This window comes from Lactuca saligna, chromosome 3 (assembly GCF_052625555.1).
Source record: "Lactuca saligna cultivar CGN05327 chromosome 3, ASM5262555v1, whole genome shotgun sequence".
NCBI classification, from domain to species: Eukaryota; Viridiplantae; Streptophyta; class Magnoliopsida; order Asterales; family Asteraceae; genus Lactuca; species Lactuca saligna.
Window position 1 is genome coordinate 2,581,054 of NC_136419.1, and position 19,806 is coordinate 2,600,859.

General features: G+C 36.2%; 1 pseudogene; it reads left to right on the plus strand.

Annotated features, from left to right (window-relative positions):
- The first annotated feature begins 2,420 nt into the window (after window positions 1–2,420).
- Window positions 2,421–3,215, plus strand: LOC145034237 (auxin-responsive protein SAUR36 pseudogene; annotated as a pseudogene).
- Window positions 3,216–19,806: the final 16,591 nt, after the last annotated feature.

Below are 19,806 nucleotides of genomic sequence, written 5' to 3' on the forward strand. Positions count from 1 at the left end.
TTGCTCAAATGAAAATAAATACTCGTATAATAGGTGAATAGTAATAACTAAAAGCTAAAATACGAAATTGTTTCCAATTATTCGTATTTTTCACTTATATGAAACTTTTTCAGGCGCATGATATAAAAGCCCTAAAATTTATTAGTATGTTGTTTGAAATTAGAATATACATGCTTTACTATAGAAACCAAATAAATTAGTATAACATAATTAAACGTGTGGATGCAAATGGAAAGAATAACTTATTAAAAAAAGTACAAACAAGTACAAGCGTAATAAAATGGACCATCTTGCAAAAGAAATGATGCGACTTACGTGGTTGAATAAGGCCAACCCCAAATAAGATTTCGCCAAATTATTAAGTACATTATTGCATTTTGTTTGTTTGTATTCCCCGATATTTTCTCTCTTCGATTTAGAATATATATATATATATATATATATATATATATATATATATATATATATATATATATATATATATATATATATATATATATATATATGAGAAAAGTGAATATACCTTTAAGGGTATATAATCTTAGGTACTCAAACTCACCATAACACGTCGTTCCGTATCATATATATATATATATATATATATATATATATATATATATATATATATATATATATTGTAATTGTCTAATGTTCTTTTAATTCAACTTCTAATTTGATTTCATTCAAAGATTTTTATAAATTTTACATTTATTTTTCTTTTACATAATTTTCATTTTCAACTATAATATATATATAGCCTAATTGATGTTCATCAAAAAGATGTGATGTAAGAGAAAGATAATAATGAAATTTTGAAAATCTTGAAAGTAAATCACGTTAAGGATTGAAGTTGAAGAACATTATAATAAATATATCAAATAAAACGACGTATTGTGTGAGTTTGGGTACCTAAGCTTATATATATATATATATATATATATATATATATATATATATATATATACAGAGAGAGAGAGAGAGAGATTCAGATTCATTTGATACCATTCTAATTTTGTGAGACCGTGAGACCAAATCTAAAAATAATTTTAAAATGCAAAATAAATGAAAAAATATAAAAATTCTTTTTTAAATATTATTTTCGGAACTTGAATTAATATATATATATATATATATATATATATATATATATATATATATATTCAGATTCATGTGAGACCATTCTAATTTTGTAAGACCGTGAAACCAAATCTAAAAATAATTTTAAAATGCAAAATAAATAAAAAGAATAAAAATTCTTTTTTAAATATTATTTTCGAAACTTGAATTAACTAATATATATATATATATATATATATATATATATATATATATATATATATATATATATATATATATATTTAAATACGTGAAATATTCTAATAGAATATTACACTGACATATTCTAAAAAATAATTTTAAAAAGCAAAATAAATGGAAAAATATTAAAACTCTTTTTTTAAATATTATTTTCGGAACTTGAATTAACTAAAAAAAAATAAAAATAAAATCCCGTTTTTTTTTTTAAAAAATACGTAAAATATTCTAATATAATATTACACGGTACATATTCTAAAAAATAATTTTAAAATGCAAAATAAATGTAAAAATCCAATTTTTTTTTTAAATATTATTTTCGGAACTTGAATTAACTAAAAAAATGTATAAAAATTATAAAAATAAAAAAAAACGTCTCACGGTCTTACAAAATTAGACCGTCTCACATGTACCTAACCCTATATATATATATATATATATATATATATATATATATATATATATATATATATATATATATATATATATATATATATATACTAGGTACGTTTCAAGGTTAATGCTAAGCACGACCCATGGTTGGTCCAAGTATACATTTTGGTCATGGTTAGTAATTGTTTCGGTAAATCATTTGTTGGTTAGTTTTTAACAAAAAACGTCATAATTAGAAAAAAAAAAAAAAAAACAAAAGTACGATGTTATGAAAATAAAAATGATAGAAAAAGAAACTAAATTGTTAGAATTTCATGGTTTTACACTGTAAAAATAACCGTCTAACCGCACCGTAAAAATAACCGCACCAAACGGTTTTGAAAATAGATTAACCACATTTGCGGTTAGTAGTGTAAGTTTAGCTAATAACCGCACCGAAGCTCACTGAGCTTACACCTAATTCATACCAAAAAAAAATGTTTCATAAGACATATTTTAGAAACAATTTTAAAACCATAAGGACAATTTGTAAAATTTGTTTATAAAGATACACGTATTTGTCAACTATTAAAAGGGTTTGACCTCAAAATAAAAACATAAGGATATTGCCACGAAGTATCCATTACGTGCAAAGACTTGACTTTTCTTTATTTTATTTTATATTATATTTATTTCATTTTCTGATTAATTTATTCCGTGCCTCCAAATCCATCCAGACCGTATACCGACCACTCCCCACTTCTATCTCTCCACATACCCACAAGAATCTTTCACTTCCCACCATATAAACAACACCCTCCTTCATCTTCATCATTGCATGCATCTTTATCTTCATTTTCGTTTCTTCAAATATGAACAAAATCAGAGGTTTTCGAATTAGACACAAGTTCGTAAAGCTCGTCAAATGGGGACTTCACCGGAGACGAAAAGAATCAAATTACATAAGACTGAACCCACCCAACAATTACACAGTCAAAGCCATGTCGAAGCTTTACGGATTCGCTCGCTCTTTGAAGAAAAGCGCCAAAGATATCTGCTTACGAAAGTCTGGTTCCAATTACAATCGGATCGGAGAAGAAGAACTGAACCCAGTTCCAAAAGGGCACTTGGCTGTGTACGTTGGTGAAAAAGAAGACGATGCGCATAGGGTTTTGGTGCCTGTGATTTACTTTAATCATCCGTTATTTGGTGAGTTGTTAGGAGAAGCTGAAAAGGTTTATGGGTTCAATTATGATGGTGGGATTCATGTACCCTGCCGGATTTCGGAGTTCCAGAACGTACAGACCAAGATTAACGCCGCCGGGGGTTGTGGTGGCTGCGATGGATTCCGTGCACGACGGAGCTGGCGGCTTACTTTATGATTGGATTTGGTGGTGTGAATGTGTTTAAAACCCAATCTCTGAGTGTGATTTGTGGTTTGCTAAATTCGATTGTTTCTACTGTTTTCAACTCTTTTTTTGGATTTTCTTTTTTGCCACTTGTAAATAAATTCTGAATTTTGCTTTTCATTTCATAGAGATAGAATAATACTCACCAAATGTTGTTGTAGTAGAAAATATGAAATAGATAACATTATACTTCCCTCACTTAATTATTAGTTGTAATAAACTTCAAGTCAAAATAATATCGTGTTTTCTACAATCATCCAGTTTAAAAATAATTACAAAATTAAGATGTTACAAAATAAACGATTTTTTATAGTGTTTTTATGGAAACTGAAAATTAGTCATTATAACTTATAGAGCATACATAATAGAAGTTTAATACAAATTGAATAAATGATAATTATGCTCGTCAATTGAATAGAAGTTGAATGGCCAGTCAGGCAAGAAATGAAAAATAGTTCAATAAAAGAGTTAATTGAATTGTTTAATGAAATTAATCTCTTTTTCTTTTAATTAAACTTCAAATCAAAAATAAATGAATTACATTTTAATATTTGATTTTTGTAAATTTAATTAAACTACAAACAAAATTGACCATATTTTTTGGTATTGTAGTATTTAACCTATTATATTTTTAGATGTCATATTTATCCAAATCATTAACTTGAATAAAGCTCATTGAAATTGAAATATATCAACTACAAGTCTATTATAAACTAATTTGGATGAAATATCATATTAATTGAAAGAATACATATTAAATCCGTTTTTCATTTAAGAAAAAAACATTTCTAAATATGATCCATTAAATCTTAATGAATTGCATGATGTATTACTATAATATACTTTAGAGCTCCATAAATTTTAGTGCATTTTTAGGTTTTATGTTTTTTTAATTAATTTATTTTTAGATATTGAATGTTTTAGGTTTCGTAATATTTAATCAATGTTTTTTTCAATATTATATATTTTATTTTTTTAATTTAATAATAAGTTAAAAATATGATGATGATGATGTGGAAATTCATTAAATTCTATAGACGCGAATGTTAAAGAGTAAACTTGAATAAAAAGTGAAATGTTAATGCGAGAATGATGTCACAAATCACTGAACTCATTATAGTTTAATGAATCATGGATTTCCTTAGAGCATTCATAATTGAGACTTCAATATGAGAGTTGAATGAGATGACAAACTTTATTGTCATTTAATGGATGAAACCTTACCACTAATATATATATATATATATATATATATATATATATATATATATATATATATATATATATATATATAAGGGTCAAAATCTTTTCCCGTAAATGTAATGCCTTAATTCCACAACCTATACGTACACATACAATGATACATTACATAATGGGTTGATAATACAATGAGCTAAGATAAGAGGGTTGAATATATAATAGAACATATAATATACACTAATATACCCCGAGTAGTATGAGCGGAACATTGAGATCAGACTCTCAAACTAGATCTTAATTTAGTGAAAAAATATGATGGCAGTCCCTTAGTGAAGATGTTTGCATATTAAAGGCTAAATGGGACATGCAGAACACAGACTTACCTAGTGGCGACTTTATCCCGAACAAAGTGGATGTCAATCTTAATATGTTTGTTGTGTTGGTGTTATACAGGATTAGTCAATAAATAAATTGCGCTAACATTGTCACAATATACGATGGTAGCCTTGGTCAACAGACAGTTGAAATTCCGGAAGAAGATTGTGAAGCCACCATGTCTCGGGTACGACACTAGCAAACCCTTGTATTCGGCTTATGCACTTGATCGGGAGATGGTGGCTTGGAGTTTTGATGACCAAGACATCAGATTGTCGCCAAGATAGACACAATAATCTCTAGTGAAATGATGAGAAGTGCCACATCCCCTGTCCCAATATGCATCAGAGTATGCGATGAGACTCATCGTGGAGGATGGATGAATCAGAAGGTTGTGGTCAAGAGTACCCTTGACATAGCATAAGATGCGCTTAAGCGCAATAAAGTATGGCTCGCGGGGATCATGCATGTAAAGACATATTTGATGAACGACATATGTAAAGTCGGGGAAGGTGAAGGTCACGTTGTGTAGCCTGCCTGCAAGGTTGCTGTAGAGATTTGGGTCCTTAAATAGGAGTGTTCGTATTATCTAACTTCATATGACTGTCAGCTGGTGTGTAAAAGGGTAACACGAGATATGTGTGCATGCTCAACAAGTTCTAGCACATATTTACATTGAGAAAGGAATAATCCTGAATGGTCTCGATAACTGAAATGCCAAAAAGGTATGAGAGGGTACCTAGATCTATCATAGCAAACTCGGTGGAAAGAAGAGAGATAATGCATCAAATCAAATCCACGAAGGAAGCTGTTGTCACACCCCCGAACCGGGACGACGAAAATGTCCAAGGGAGGGTGACTATCATAACAAATTGAATATAAATTAAACATAGCAACCATCATCATCATACATTAACGATATCAACATGCATAGTTTACAACTTTGTGTTTGTTTACAAAAATTACACCCAAAACAACATAGTGTATTAAAACCTAAAATACAACAAAAATCCAATGTCCATGGTCGAGTAAACCTGCTCAATGCGATCCTGAGAATACAAGTCATTTGAAAAGCGTCAACATATAAAATATTGGTGAGTTCATAAGCATGTTTGTAAGAAAACTTTGTAATAGTTTGTAAACTCCAGAAAATCCAATATTTTATGTAAAAAAAATAGTTGAGAGTCTTGTTTAAATCGTGTGTATTTGCATGTGTATACTTGGTTAACTTTGTTTGAAAATTTCATAGAGAGTGTTTTCAGAAAATCCTATATTTTATGTGATATGAAATATTGTGGTCTTAAACCCCTAAGACCTGAGTAATAAGATTAGTGCAAAATAGGTGGCATGTAGTTTTGTACTTTGTAAAACGTGTAGAGTGTATGTTTTGCGTAAATTTTAAAATGATAATGTTATTCTCTATGTGAGTCGTTACAACCATACTGATGTAACGAGAGCGCCTGTCTTGACGTTCTTCATGCGCCAGTTTCCAAAGCTAATTGTCACCCTAGACTAGCATGTCTGGCTGTAACGAACAACTCAGGTGTGGGGGTGTCAACCCCGTATAGATCTATACATAATATCCCTCTCTCCCTCTAGGAGACTCTGGTTATAACTACAGGACTTACGATGTACGTTAGGTAGGTACGAGAGAAGAAGTGTTTCACAAGAGCCTTAATAGAATTTACATGAATATTGAATTTCATTATTTAACGTTATAAATAATGTTACTAGTGCATATTTACGATTACAAATTATAAGTGATAAAAATATAACCATTTTTACCATAAGTGTCAAAATAACACGTTTTTACCATTAATGTCAAAAATAGCCCATTTCTACTGAAATTGTCATAAAATGCCTAATTTCACTAAAATTGTCATTAAAGGCCCAATTTTACTGAAATTGTCATATAAGGCCTAATTTTACTAAAATTGTCATATAAGGCCTATTTTCACCAAAATTGTCAATAAAGGCCCAATTTTACTAAAATTGTCATATAAGGTCCAACTTTACGAAAATTATCATATAAGGCCCATTTTCACCAAAATTCTCAATAAAGGCCCAATATTACTAAAATTGTCATATAAGACCCATTTTCACTAAAATTGTCAATAAAGGCCCAATTTTACCAAAATGTTTATAAATGGACCATTTTTGCCTTTATGGCCGAAAATAGTCAATTCTTAGTGAAACTTCCATATTTTTACCATTTTCAAGTTTTCATGCCAAAAATTTGTTTAAACATATTCTTGGACTAATCCTTGTGATATTTATCATGTATCATGTGAAACATATTTCATTTAGAAACTAATGAGATAACATGAATTTGTGTTTATTTCATTTAGAAACTAGTTTTCATCTTTAACAACATATCAATTTAACTAAGTCCAACAACTTGAGATTCAACCAAAAATCTCGAGTTCATGGACTCTTAGCATGAGTTTCACACATTTAACACACATATCATAGAACACATGCACATGGTAGAAAATATACAAAGATTTACACAAGACTTTGACTTGTGTCCCCCCCCCCCCCCCAAAGAATGGAAAACTCGAAAACAAAGGGTATGAAGCTCACCTTGGGGGCTTTTTCAGTTTGGAAGGGAAGATGGCTGAGGTTTTTGGCCTTGCTTGCTTTCTTTAGATGGTTTTCGAAGTTAAGGGGCTCTAGAGAACATATACATGAAAATAGAGTAGTTTGAGGAATGATCTTAGTGTAAGATGGAAATAAAACATCTTGAGTATGATATAAACTTACCAAGTTATGAAGGCTTGAAGAGAGCTTCTTGAGACACACTACACACTCACGATTTTTAGAGAAGAGGGATGAAGGACTTTTTGAGAGTTGAGAGGAAATGAGAAGTGTACGAGTTTAAAGTTAAAAATGGAGAAGGGTTAGGGGGGTGAAGTCGGTCGATCTAAAAGGGAAAGAGAGGGAAGGATAGTAGGGTTTGGCTTCTAGCATTTGTGATGTGAAATTCTTAGTTATATGAGGGGTAATTTCATGGTTACATGCAAGGTAAAATTGAGGTGGCATGTTAGGAGATTTTTCTCTCTCTCTCTCTCTCTCTTATGAAATCCGATTAGCCCAATGGAGGGAAAAGAAATGGATTTTGGTTTTTAAGGGAAACCGAGAACCCCTAGGCCCATTAGTGTTTTTGAGTTTTTGGGCTTGGCTCGGGCCCAAAAATGGTTTCGGTCCAAAACTAGGCCCAAATGAAATGGATTTAATCCAATGAAAGTTTTGGGTTTAGGTGGGAGAGCCCAATAAAGATTTTTGATCCATTAGGGCCCACATACGGGTTTTTGGCCCAAAAAGATTAAGTGAAAGAATCTCGGTGCAAAAGGGGCCCAATAGGATCAATTTGAGAGATTATCGGTCATTAGGGCCCAATAGGAGAATTTTGGTCCAAATAGGGGTTTGGGCCGAGATGGCTTGGGCTATGGTCCAAATTTGAGTGGACTTAGCTTATTGGGATAAGTTTCTGGGCCTACACAGGGAAGTTTCGACTAGAACACAATTTTGGGTGTATGAACTTGTATAGCATTGAAGTATGGCCTATACCAAAAGTAGGGTTACAAGTGATGGGTTTTGAGCATTCTAACACTTCCTAAGTGTACATGAAACCCTAATAACCTTGGATCTATGTTTGTGTAATTATCATGTAAAGTTGAATTCCAAGGTTATATTCCTATCTAGCATACATGGGGAACAATTTTTAACTTGAATGAAAGATAGAATAATTTACCTTGTTGTTGCTTATGTTCCTTGAAACCTTGTGAGCCTAGCACCCCAAGTGTGATGCCTCAAATGCTTCACACAACACCAAATGCTCTTGGAAAGACTTTTGAGAGAATACACACTTCTTCAAATCGGCCTAGCCCTCTTGTTTCATATGTGTAGCCGATTTTGGTGGAGAATGGGATTCTTATATAGTGTTGACACATCTAGGGTTACACCATGTAAACCCTAATGTGTCATGACTCTTCATTTCCATGACCCATGGGTTTGTAACTCCCATGGAGCATCCATGGAGCATCCTATGGGTGGAACCCAAGTTGATAATCCATGGAGCCTCTTAGCCCACTATACAAGATATGGATGATTTACATAATCAACCCATATATTTAATTAGTTATCTTTTGATCACTTAATTAATTCTTGATCAAACTAATCAAATAATATTATTAATATATTAGAACTTATAATATATTAATAATCTCCAAATGTTATTTCTCTCATTTAATCTATCCAATTGCGTGGTTCCATGCAACCCAAATGGACCATACCGGGTCGGGTCAAGTACATACCAGAAATAGTTATGGACTTAGACACCTTATCCAACAGTCTCCCACTTGGATAAGTCTAATAACTATTACTGCAAGTATGACTTCTGGAACCGATCGACAATCGTAGCTCTTTTCAAGGTTTCTCGAAATTGAGAAGATGATGGTAAGCCATTTAAGATAAGTGATCATATAATCCTCTATTCTAGATATCAGCCGGACAAATACATGGAACAATGTATTACTTATTGTCCAACAGTTTGTTTCCCGATTTCCGATTTGTTTGACAAAGAACTTAATTGAACACATCAACTTAGTTCTGACCGGGCCTGGTACATAGGTCAAAACAAAATCATCGAGGGGCCCAGATATCAACTTCTAATCCAAGAAGGAACAGATAAACTTGGACTTATATGTTTGTTCTACCACTCATTGAAATTATACACAAAAGCACGTTTTATAACATCGAGTTACCAATGCGTTTTCGTACAATCAATGCATAACCAACTTGTAAGTAACAAATCATATCTCTAGGTTTGAAGACTTATATGATATTACCGTCTCACGATCACTCGAGATAGAATTCCATGAAGTGATTCCAGTGAGCGTGGGTTGAGTCCAATGCTCAGAACTTATGAGCACTCATGATTGTTGTAGCCTTGTCCAACACCGTAGACCTCTGCAACCAATCATGACAGTCTTGATTCATACCTACTTCTGACATATGACCGACTGTGGAAGTTTGAATAATATGTTATACCAAACAAAATTATTTTGGAAGTCAAAACATGCAAAAAAAATATAGTAAACGATCGACAGAGATAGCAACACTTTACTTATAAATAAAACACCTTTTATTCATCATCTAATGTCAATTACACTTTACAAATTTCGAGGTTATCTAACTACTAAATCTAATATCATCCTTCAGCCCTATGCTCCGAGCATGCTGGAGATGCTTAACCCGAGTCACTCCCTTCGTGAGGGGATCTGCTGGGTTCTCATCCGATGATACCCTCTTTGCCACGAGGAGTCCTTATTCTATTCGATGTCTAATAAAATGGTATTTTTTGTCGATGTGTATGGATCTCCCGTGATCCCTTGGTTCCTTGGCTAAGGCAACAGCGCTTTCACTATCACAGAAAATTTCCATTGGCTCTTTAATAGCTGGTACAACTCCAAGGTCTCCGATGAAGTTCTTTAGCCATATAGCCTCCTTTGCCGCCTTGCTCGCTGCAATATACTCTGATTCACAAGTTGAATTAGCCACTGTCTCTTGCTTGGAACTCTTCCAAGAAATTGCTCCTCCGTTTAGGGTAAAGACCCAGCCCGACTGAGAGCGAAAATTATCCCTATCAGTCTGGAAGCTAGCATCACTATACCCTACAACTCTCAAGTCATCACTCCCACCGAGGGTAAGGAACCAATCCTTAGTCCTCCGTAGGTACTTGAGGATATTCTTTACCGCAGTTCAGTGTGCCTTGCCAGGGTTCCCCTGATACCTGCTAACCATGCTCAGGGCAAAGGCCACATCAGGTCGAGTACACGTCATAGCATACATGATCGATCCTACAGCCAAAGCATAAGGTATTCGACTCATTTCTGTTATCTCAGCCTCTGTGCTAGGGCTTTGTGTCTTACTTAATCTGGCGTTACTCTGGATGGGTAACTCTCCTTTCTTGGAGTCCTGCATGCTGAATGTCTTCAGCACCTTATCCAAGTAGGTACTCTGACTAAGTCCAATTAGTCTTTTACTCCGATCTCTCAAGATCCTTATCCCTAGAATATAGGCAGCTTCACCAAGGTTCTTCATAGGGAAACACTTCCCAAGCCAGGACTTTACTTCCTGCAGGGTTGGGATGTCGTTTCCTATGAGTAGTATGTCATCCACATACAATACCAAAAAGCTAACTATACTCCCACTAGCCTTGACATAGACACAAGATTCATCTTCACTCCTGGAAAAGCCAAATTCCTTGACCTTTTCATCAAAGCAAAGATTCCATCTGCGAGGTGCTTGCTTTAATCCATAAATGGATTTCTCAAGCTTACACACTCTATTAGGGTACTCGTTGCTGACAAAACCTTCTAGCTGACTCATGTAAACATCTTCAGCCAACTTTCCATTAAGGAAAGCGGTTTTGACATCCATTTGCCAAATTTCATAGTTATGAAATGCAGCTATGGCTAATATAACCCTAATAGACTTAATCTTGGCTACTGGAGAAAAGGTCTCATCATAATCCACTCCAGGAATTTGAGAGAAGCCCTTTGCGACTAGTCGAGCCTTATAAGTGTGTACATTACCATCCATGTCGGTCTTCTTCTTGAAGATCCCTTTGCATCCTATAGTCTTACGACCTGGTACATTCTCAACCAAGTTCCAAACTTAATTGTCATACATGGATTGTATCTCGCTATCCATATCCTCTTTCCATTTAGCAGACTTCGGGCCTTCCATGGCTTCCTCATAGCTGTTAAGGTCATCCAGACCTACTAGTGTCCCATCACTAATAAGTGTCTCACCGTATGCAGTAATATGGAAACCATATTAATGTTCAGGTGCACTCCTAACTCTTGTGGAACGCCTCAGAGGTATAGATTCGTCAATTGGCTCAACAGGAGTTTCCTCCTCAAGTTGAGGGCTAGTGTTTGAAGTTCCTTCACCACTTGACTCTTGAATTTCTTCAAGATCAATTTGCCTCCCACTGTCTCCTTGGCTTATAAACTCTCTTTCTCGAAAGACTCCTCTTCTTGCTACAAAGACCACATTATTACTAGGTCTGTAGAAGAGGTAACCAAAGGATTAATGTGGGTAGCCGATGAAAATACACCTCTCGCTTCGAGGTTCAAGCTTATCATGAGTCTCGCGTCTCACAAAAGCCTCGCAACCCCAAATCTTGATGTGGTCTAGTTTGGTTACTTTACCAGTCCACATCTCGTGAGGAGTTTTGGCAACTTTCTTTGTAGGGACTAGATTAAGGATATGGGCGGCAGTCTCTAAGACATACCCCCAGAATGAGATTGATAGCGAAGCTCGACTCATCATGGAACGAACCATGTCTAACAAGGTTCGATTACGCCTCTCAGCCACACCATTCAGCTGTGGTGTCCTGGAAGGTGTCAATTGTGAGACAATCCCACATTCCCTTAGATAGTCGAGGAACTCTGAACTAAGATACTCACCTCCTCGATCGGATCGAAGCATCTTAATGTTCCTACCCAATTGGTTCTCGACTTCCTGTTTAAATTCCTTAAACCTTTCGAAAGTCTCTGAATTATGCTTGATTAAGTAGACATATCCATATCTACTGTAATCATCAGTAAAAGCCAAATAATAACGATTAGCATCCCTTGTGGCATGTTTGAATGGTCCGCACACATCCGTGTGTACAAGGTCCAACAAACCTTCACCCCTCTCACACGAGCCTGTGAAGGGTGACTTCGTCATTTTTCCAAGTAAGCATGATTCGCAACTATCATCTGACTTTAGGTCAAACGACTCCAAGACTCCATCCTTTTGGAGTTGGCCTATGCGTTTATTGCTTATATGTCCAAGACGACAATGCCATAATGATGCTTTATCCAAGTTATTATTATTAGGAGAATCAATACACAAAACATTATTTCCTAAGTTATCTACAACAGATACAGATTCATACACACCATCACAAGGTAATGCTTTAAAATAAAGAACATTATTAAAGAAAGCATTAATCGAACCAACTTCATTATCAAATGAAAAGGTGAAAGCTTGTTTATACAATGCATGAAAGGAAATAATATTTCTTGCCATTTCTGGCGAATAACAACATTTATTCAAATCTAAATTTAACCCACTACTTAGCGAAAAAGTATAAACTCCAATCTTGGTGACAGGTGTAACTTTCCTATTCCCCATGATTAAGTTTATTCTTCCTTGCTCCACATTCTCACTTCTTCTTAGTCCTTGCAAGTCACAACAAATGTGAATACCACAACCGGTATCAAGGACCCAAGATTTAGAATGGGGTGAGTTATTAGAAATGATAGTGTAAATACCTGCATGGTTGGGTTTAACTTTCCCATCCTTCACATCTTGCTGGTATTTTGGGCAGTTCCGCTTCCAATGTGATTTTTCATGGCAATAGAAGCATTCAGCCTCTTTTGGGTCAAAAGAAGGAGTGACGAAACCTTTCTTGGTTCCACTTGAAGAAGATTCATCAAGGGTCCTAACCTTGGTACCCTTCGAAGAACTCCTTCTCTTCCCTCGACTTTTCCCGATTGCCAAAACCGGAGTGGAGTTTGGAGTAGGAGTGTTAGCAACCGACTTCCCCTTAAGACCTGATTCAGCGGTCTTGAGAAGTCCCTGAGATTTGTTGAGTGTGACCTCTTCCTTATTCATGTGATATGTCATGCGGAATTGATCATAGCACGATGGTAAGGAGCGCAAAATTATATCTATTGCAAGCTCCTCAGGGAAGTTCACATTAAGCTTCAGCAATCGATCCACATACCTTTGCATTTTCTGCATGTGGCTCATGACGTTATCCCCGTCCTTCATCATGGTTGTTATCATGGAGCAGATGATTTCATACCTCTCTTGTCGTGCACTTTGATGGTATCTTTCCATCAAATCTTGGTGCATTTCATAAGGGTAGAAATCCTCATAGGACTTTTGGAGTTCCGCTGTCATCGTGGCCATCATGATGCATGCCACTTTCGTAGCATCCCTTTCATGTTCCTGAAAGTCAGCGATCTCCTGAGGAGTTGCAGTGGTCTCATCAATCTCCTTAAGCTCCTTGTCAAGGACATATTCTTTGTCCTTGTAGCGTGTAATCATCCTGATGTTTCTGATCCACTCATTGAAGTTGGATCCATCAAGAGTGACTTTCCCACACAAGTTCATAAGGGTAAAGGAGCCATTTGGATTAGAGCCAGAAGCAGCATTGTTTGAAGACATCTGAAGGAAGAGGACAAGATTAGTTTAGATATTAAGAGAGTCATTAATAAAACACCCAAATGTAATATTAAGGCTAGGATCCAATCACAATATATTATAACTTAGAAGAGGTATGCCGTAATCCAAGCTATAACATATTTGAAAGGTAGGTGAATGACGATTCACCAATTTCCACCACGAAAACCGAAATATTAGATATTATGTTTTTGATTGGTTCTTAGAAATTCCTAGATTCTTTGAGATTCAATGAACTTTCAAAGGCATGTTTCAATCTCGAGTGTGCCCTCCAAGTTTTGTGACTGGGATACCGAGGATCAAAAAACGAGGTGTGAAGTAACCATGCAAATCACTTGGTACCCTTAAAGTTTATCACTCAATCGATGTGCCGGTAAACCACACACGCTCCACCGATACTATAATAAACCTTAAGTCACCCTTTACCTACCTTGTTAAGTCCAAGTTAGTGTGCCGGTTAGCCACACACGCTCCACCAACGACTTAAACAAAGTGTAAAGTGTAATTTCATGGATTAGCACCTTATTCACATTTTTCCTAAAGTAACTAAGATTAGGAATTTAATAAAACATTTAGTTACTTTATAATATTCATCATACTTTTAATGAGAATTTATAAGTCCTTGTCTTACCCGTTCGGCTAACGACCCTCCACCAGTCAAGCAAGCGGTGGGTGAGAATGGACACCCATTAAGTTGCCATTTTATAGGCAACAACCTTATACCCACCTTATAGACCGGCTTCGTGAATGAGGCGTACTAGGGGTAAGACGACTTTGTTCTTATACGTATATATATAATTATTAAATTATAATAATATAAGTATAAGGGTTGAATTTTAACTTTTAAAATTCTAGGGGTTGGAACTAAAGTTTTAACAAGACTTTACTTGTTCCAAAACTTGAGGGAGAGTTTTGTAAACTTTCAAAACTTTTCATTTCTTGTAACTTATGAATTTAATAGAGTAATAAAAAATGAAGACTCTTCATTTTTCTAACTCTTATGTTCTTTTAATGGTTTTAATTCAAGTGTGACTCTTGGTTTTCCATAACTTGAGGACAAGTTATGGACTCCATTAAAACACATTATGATCAAGAATTAAACTACCACATAGGTTACAAATAATTCCTATGATCATCTAAACATCATAAGAACAAGACCATGAATATGAACACTTTCATAAATCAAAATTACACTTAAAACTTTGTAATTTTGATAACTAGTTGTTGTAAATGAATTAGCAAAGACATTACACCACCTAAAACAAGTTTTCAAGTACCAAAACAGTTTAGGGTAATGTTTATAGTCCATTTCCAGCAACTAAAGTCGAAAATCTACACTCTGTCGATTCTACTCGCCGAGTGCATGAACCTACTCGACGAGTAGGTTGAGGATACAAGTGAACTCGATGAGTCCCCCCATGGACTCGGCGAGTTCAGCAGGCAGCCAACAAGTTTTTCAACTTTTTAGCACAAATAACAAATAAACAAGCCTAGGCTCTGATACCACTGATGGGTTTTGAGCATTCTAACACTTCCTAAGTGTACATGAAACCCTAATAAACTTGGATCTATGTTTGTCTAATTATCATGTAAAGTTGAATTTCCAAGGTTATATTCCTATCTAGCATACATGGGGAACAATTTTTAACTTGAATGAAAGATAGAATAACTTACCTTGTTGTTGCTTATGTTCCTTGAAACCTTGTGAGCCTAGCACCCCAAGTGTGATGCCTCAAATTCTTCACACAACACCAAATGCTCTTGGAAAGACTTTTGAGAGAATACACACTTCTTGAAATTGGCCTAGCCCTCTTGTTTCATATGTGTAGCCGATTTTGGTGGAGAATGGGATTCTTATATAGTGTTGACACATCTAGGGTTACACCATTTAAACCCTAATGTGTAATGACTCTTCATTTCCATGATCCATGGGTTTGTAACTCCCATGGAGCATCCATGGAGCATCCTATAGGTGGAACCCAACTTAATAATCCATGGAGCCTCTTAGTCCACTATACAAGATATGGATGATTTACATAATCAACTCATATATTTAATTAGTTATCTTTTGATCACTTAATTAATTCTAAATTAATTCTTGATCAAAGTAATCAAATAATATTATTAATATATTAGAACTTATAATATATTAATAATCTCCAAATGTTATTTCTCTCATTTAATCTATCCAATTGCATGGTGCCATGCAACCTAAATGGACCATGTCGGGTTAGGTCAAGTACATACCAGGAATAGTTATGGACTTAGACACCTTATCCAATAGTAAGATTACATAAAGAATTTATCTAGTATAAAGATAGAAATTCTGGCCCTAATTTACTCGTTGTGACATCATCCCCCTGATAGGGGGAATTTTGTCCCAAAATTCTTTCGAAAGTAATCCTTAAGAACTAGAGAAGAGATAGGGGTATTTATGCATCATTTGGTCCTCGTGTTCCCATATGAATTTAGGTCAGCATTTGACTCTCCATCAAACCTTCATAATTAGAATGCGGATCTGTTTCGTACGTTTCACTTCTCTGTCCATGATTTCAATTGGTTCCTCCATGAACAGGAGATTTTCATTCAACACAATCTCTTCGAGTGGAGCAACGAGTGTTTCGTCTGATAAGCACTTCTTTAGGGTAAATAAGTGGAAGACATGGTGGATGTTCCTAAGCTCCGATGGTAGTTACAACTTGTAGGCCACCGGACCGATCCTGACAAGGATCTCGAATGGGCCGATGTATCGCGGATTTAGCTTTCCTCGTTTTCTGAATCATACCATCCCTTTCCAGGGAGAGACTTTTAGCAACACGTGATCTCCTACTTGGAACTCTATAGGCTTTCGCCTTTTGTCTGCGTAGCTATTTTGTCGGTCTCGAGACGCCTGAAGTCGTGCCCTGATCTGGACGATTGTCTTAGTTGTTTCCTGGATGATTCTAGGTCTTGTGAGAGTGTTGTTTGGTACCATCCCTCTCGCTAATTGCGTGTCTCCTACCTCCGTCCAGCAAAGAGGTGATCTGTATTTTCGTCTGTGTAAGGCCTCGAAGGGAGAGACCTTAATGCTTGTATGGTAGTTGTTGTTTTACGAGAATTTGATTAGTGGCAAGTGGGTATCCCATGCCTTGTCAAAATCTATCACGCAAGCTCGGAGCATATCTTCTAATGTCTGTATGGTTCGCTCACTTTGGCCGTCAGTCTGGGGGTAGTAGGCAGTGCTCATATCCAACTGGGTTTCCAATGCTTTCTGGAGCGACTGCCAAAATCGAGAGGTAAAACTCCTATCCCGGTCAGAGATAATAGATATTGGTAGTCCATGTAATCTTACCACCTCCTTTATGTAGATTCGTGCTAGTTTTTCTATCTTATACGTCTCCTTTATTGGCAGACAATCGGCTGATTTGGTTAACCGATCAACAATCACCCAGATGGCATCCAGTTCGTCTGTCATCTTAGGTAATTTAGTTATGAAATCCATTGTAATCCTCTCCCATTTCCACTCAGGTATGGGTGGTTGTTGCAGTAGACCCGAGGGCTTTGGATACTCCAACTTAACTTTGACGCAAGTGAGGCACTTGCCCACGTAAGTTGCAATATCCACTTTAATATTAGGCCACCAATAGTGTTGTTTAAGATCCAGGTACATCTTATCAGAGCTGGGATGGACATAATATCTTGTTTTGTGCGCCTCATTCATCACCACATCCTGGAATCTACCGAACTTCAGCGTCCAGATCCGGTCCATAAGGTAATAGGCTCTGTTGTCTTTGACGGTTAAGTTCTTTTCCATCCCACGTAATGCTTCATTTGCGATGTTTTCTGGTTTCAAGGCTTCTTGTTGAGACTACTTAATTTGTGAAGACAAGTGGGAATGGAGGGTCATCGATAGTGTTTGTACTAGGCGACCCAAGTACTCCTTCTGGCTTCAGGCATTGGCTACCACGTTAGCTTTGCCCGGATGGTACCTAATCTCACATTCGTAGTTGTTGAGAATCTCAACCCATCTTTACTGCCTTATGTTTAATTCCTTTTGATTTAGAATGTGTTGGAAGCTTTTGTGGTCTGTGTAAATTGTGCACTTTGTCCCATAGATTTAGTGCCTCCAAATTTTCAAAGCAAAGACCACAGCTCCTAGATCGAGATCGTGGGTAGTAGAATTCACCTCGTGGTTTTTCAGTTTCCAAGACGCGTAGGCAATCACCTTTCCACGCTGCATTAGTACACAACCCAAACCTTGGTTGGAAGTGTTGCAATATACTAAAAAATCGTTCGTTCCCTCTGGAAGTGACAAGACCAAAGCAGCGCAGAGGGCTTGCCTTAAGGTTTGAAAGGTTGTCTCTTGCTTCTTTTCCCAAGTGAAAGGAACCCATTTTTGAGTTAGAGTGGTGAGTGGTTTGGCGATTTTTGAGAAGTTTTGAATGAACCTTCGTTAATATCCAACGAGGCCCAAAAATTGTCTGATCTCAGTGGGTGTTTTTAGTGTTGCCTAGCCCTCAACTGCATTAACTTTAGATGGATCCACATGAATCTCCTCTTTATTGACCACGTGCCCCCAAAATTTACTTGACGAATCCAAAACTCTCACTTGGAAAGTTTTACGTATAATTTTTCCACTCTAAGTGTCTCCAAGACCTGTTTGAAATGTTAGCCATGTTCCTCTCTGCTTCGAGAATATACTAGTATGTCATCGATAAATACTATTACGAAGTTGTTAAGGAAGGGTCAAAAATCTCGGTTCATCAAATCCATGAACATTTCCGGTGCATTCGTCAGTCCAAATGGCATTACAATGAACTCGTAGTGACCATAATGAGTTCAGAAGGCAGTCTTGAGGACGTCTTCTTCTCGGACACGTAGGTGGTGATATTCGGATCTCAAATCTATCTTGGAGAAATATTTTTCCCCTTGCAACTGTTCAAACAGGTCGTCAATCCGTGGAAGAGGATATCGATTTTTTTACCGTGAGTTTGTTGAGTTCCCGGTAGTCGATACACATGCAGAAGGAACTGTCTTTTTTTTTTTTTGAAAAATAGAACCGGAGCTCCCCAGGGAGAGAAACTCGGTCTTATGAATCCTTTGTCTAATACCTCTCTCAATGGGCTAGATAGCTCTTGCATTTCCGTAGGGGCTAATCTGTATGGTGATTTTGCGATAGGCGTGGCTCTGGGGACCAGGTCGATTCGAAACTCGACCTGTCGCTCGGGGGGTATTCTCAGGAGGTCTTCAAGAAATACGTCTAGAAAATCACACACCTACAGGATATCCTTCAATGTCTTCTCCTCTTTCTGTTTGTCCACTAAGTGGGCTAGAAAGGCGTGGTTCTTTTTAGGCAGGCACTTTTGTGCCTTGATGCATGAGATAAGACGGAGATTTGTAACTAGTTTATCTTCATAGATAATTAGTGTTTCGTTGGTGGGTAGGTGAAGGCGAACGGCCTTCTCGTGGCACATAATATCAACATGGTGGGGGCTTAACCAATCCATACTAATGATCACATCAAAGCTTTTAATATTAACCAGCATCAAGTTGATTGGAAACGGGTGATTATTTAGTGTTAACGTGCACCCTATGAAAATGCCGTTTGTTGTTTCAGTCTCCCATTAGCCATTTCCACCGTGAAGGCTTCATTTAACAGTTGGGGGCTTTGATTTTGTAAGTGCTTAAATTTATGGCTCAAGAAACTTTGTTCTGCCCTACTATCGAACAAAATGAATGCATAGATGTTGTTGAGGGGAAATGTACCAGTGACTACGGCCGGGTCTTGCACAGCCTCCCCCTGCCCCAGTGTTAGGATCCTGCCTGATCCCCCAACACCTTAGTTGTTCGTCTTGGGACAATTCCTTTTATAGTGACCAGTCTCTCCACACCAGTAACATGCTGACTT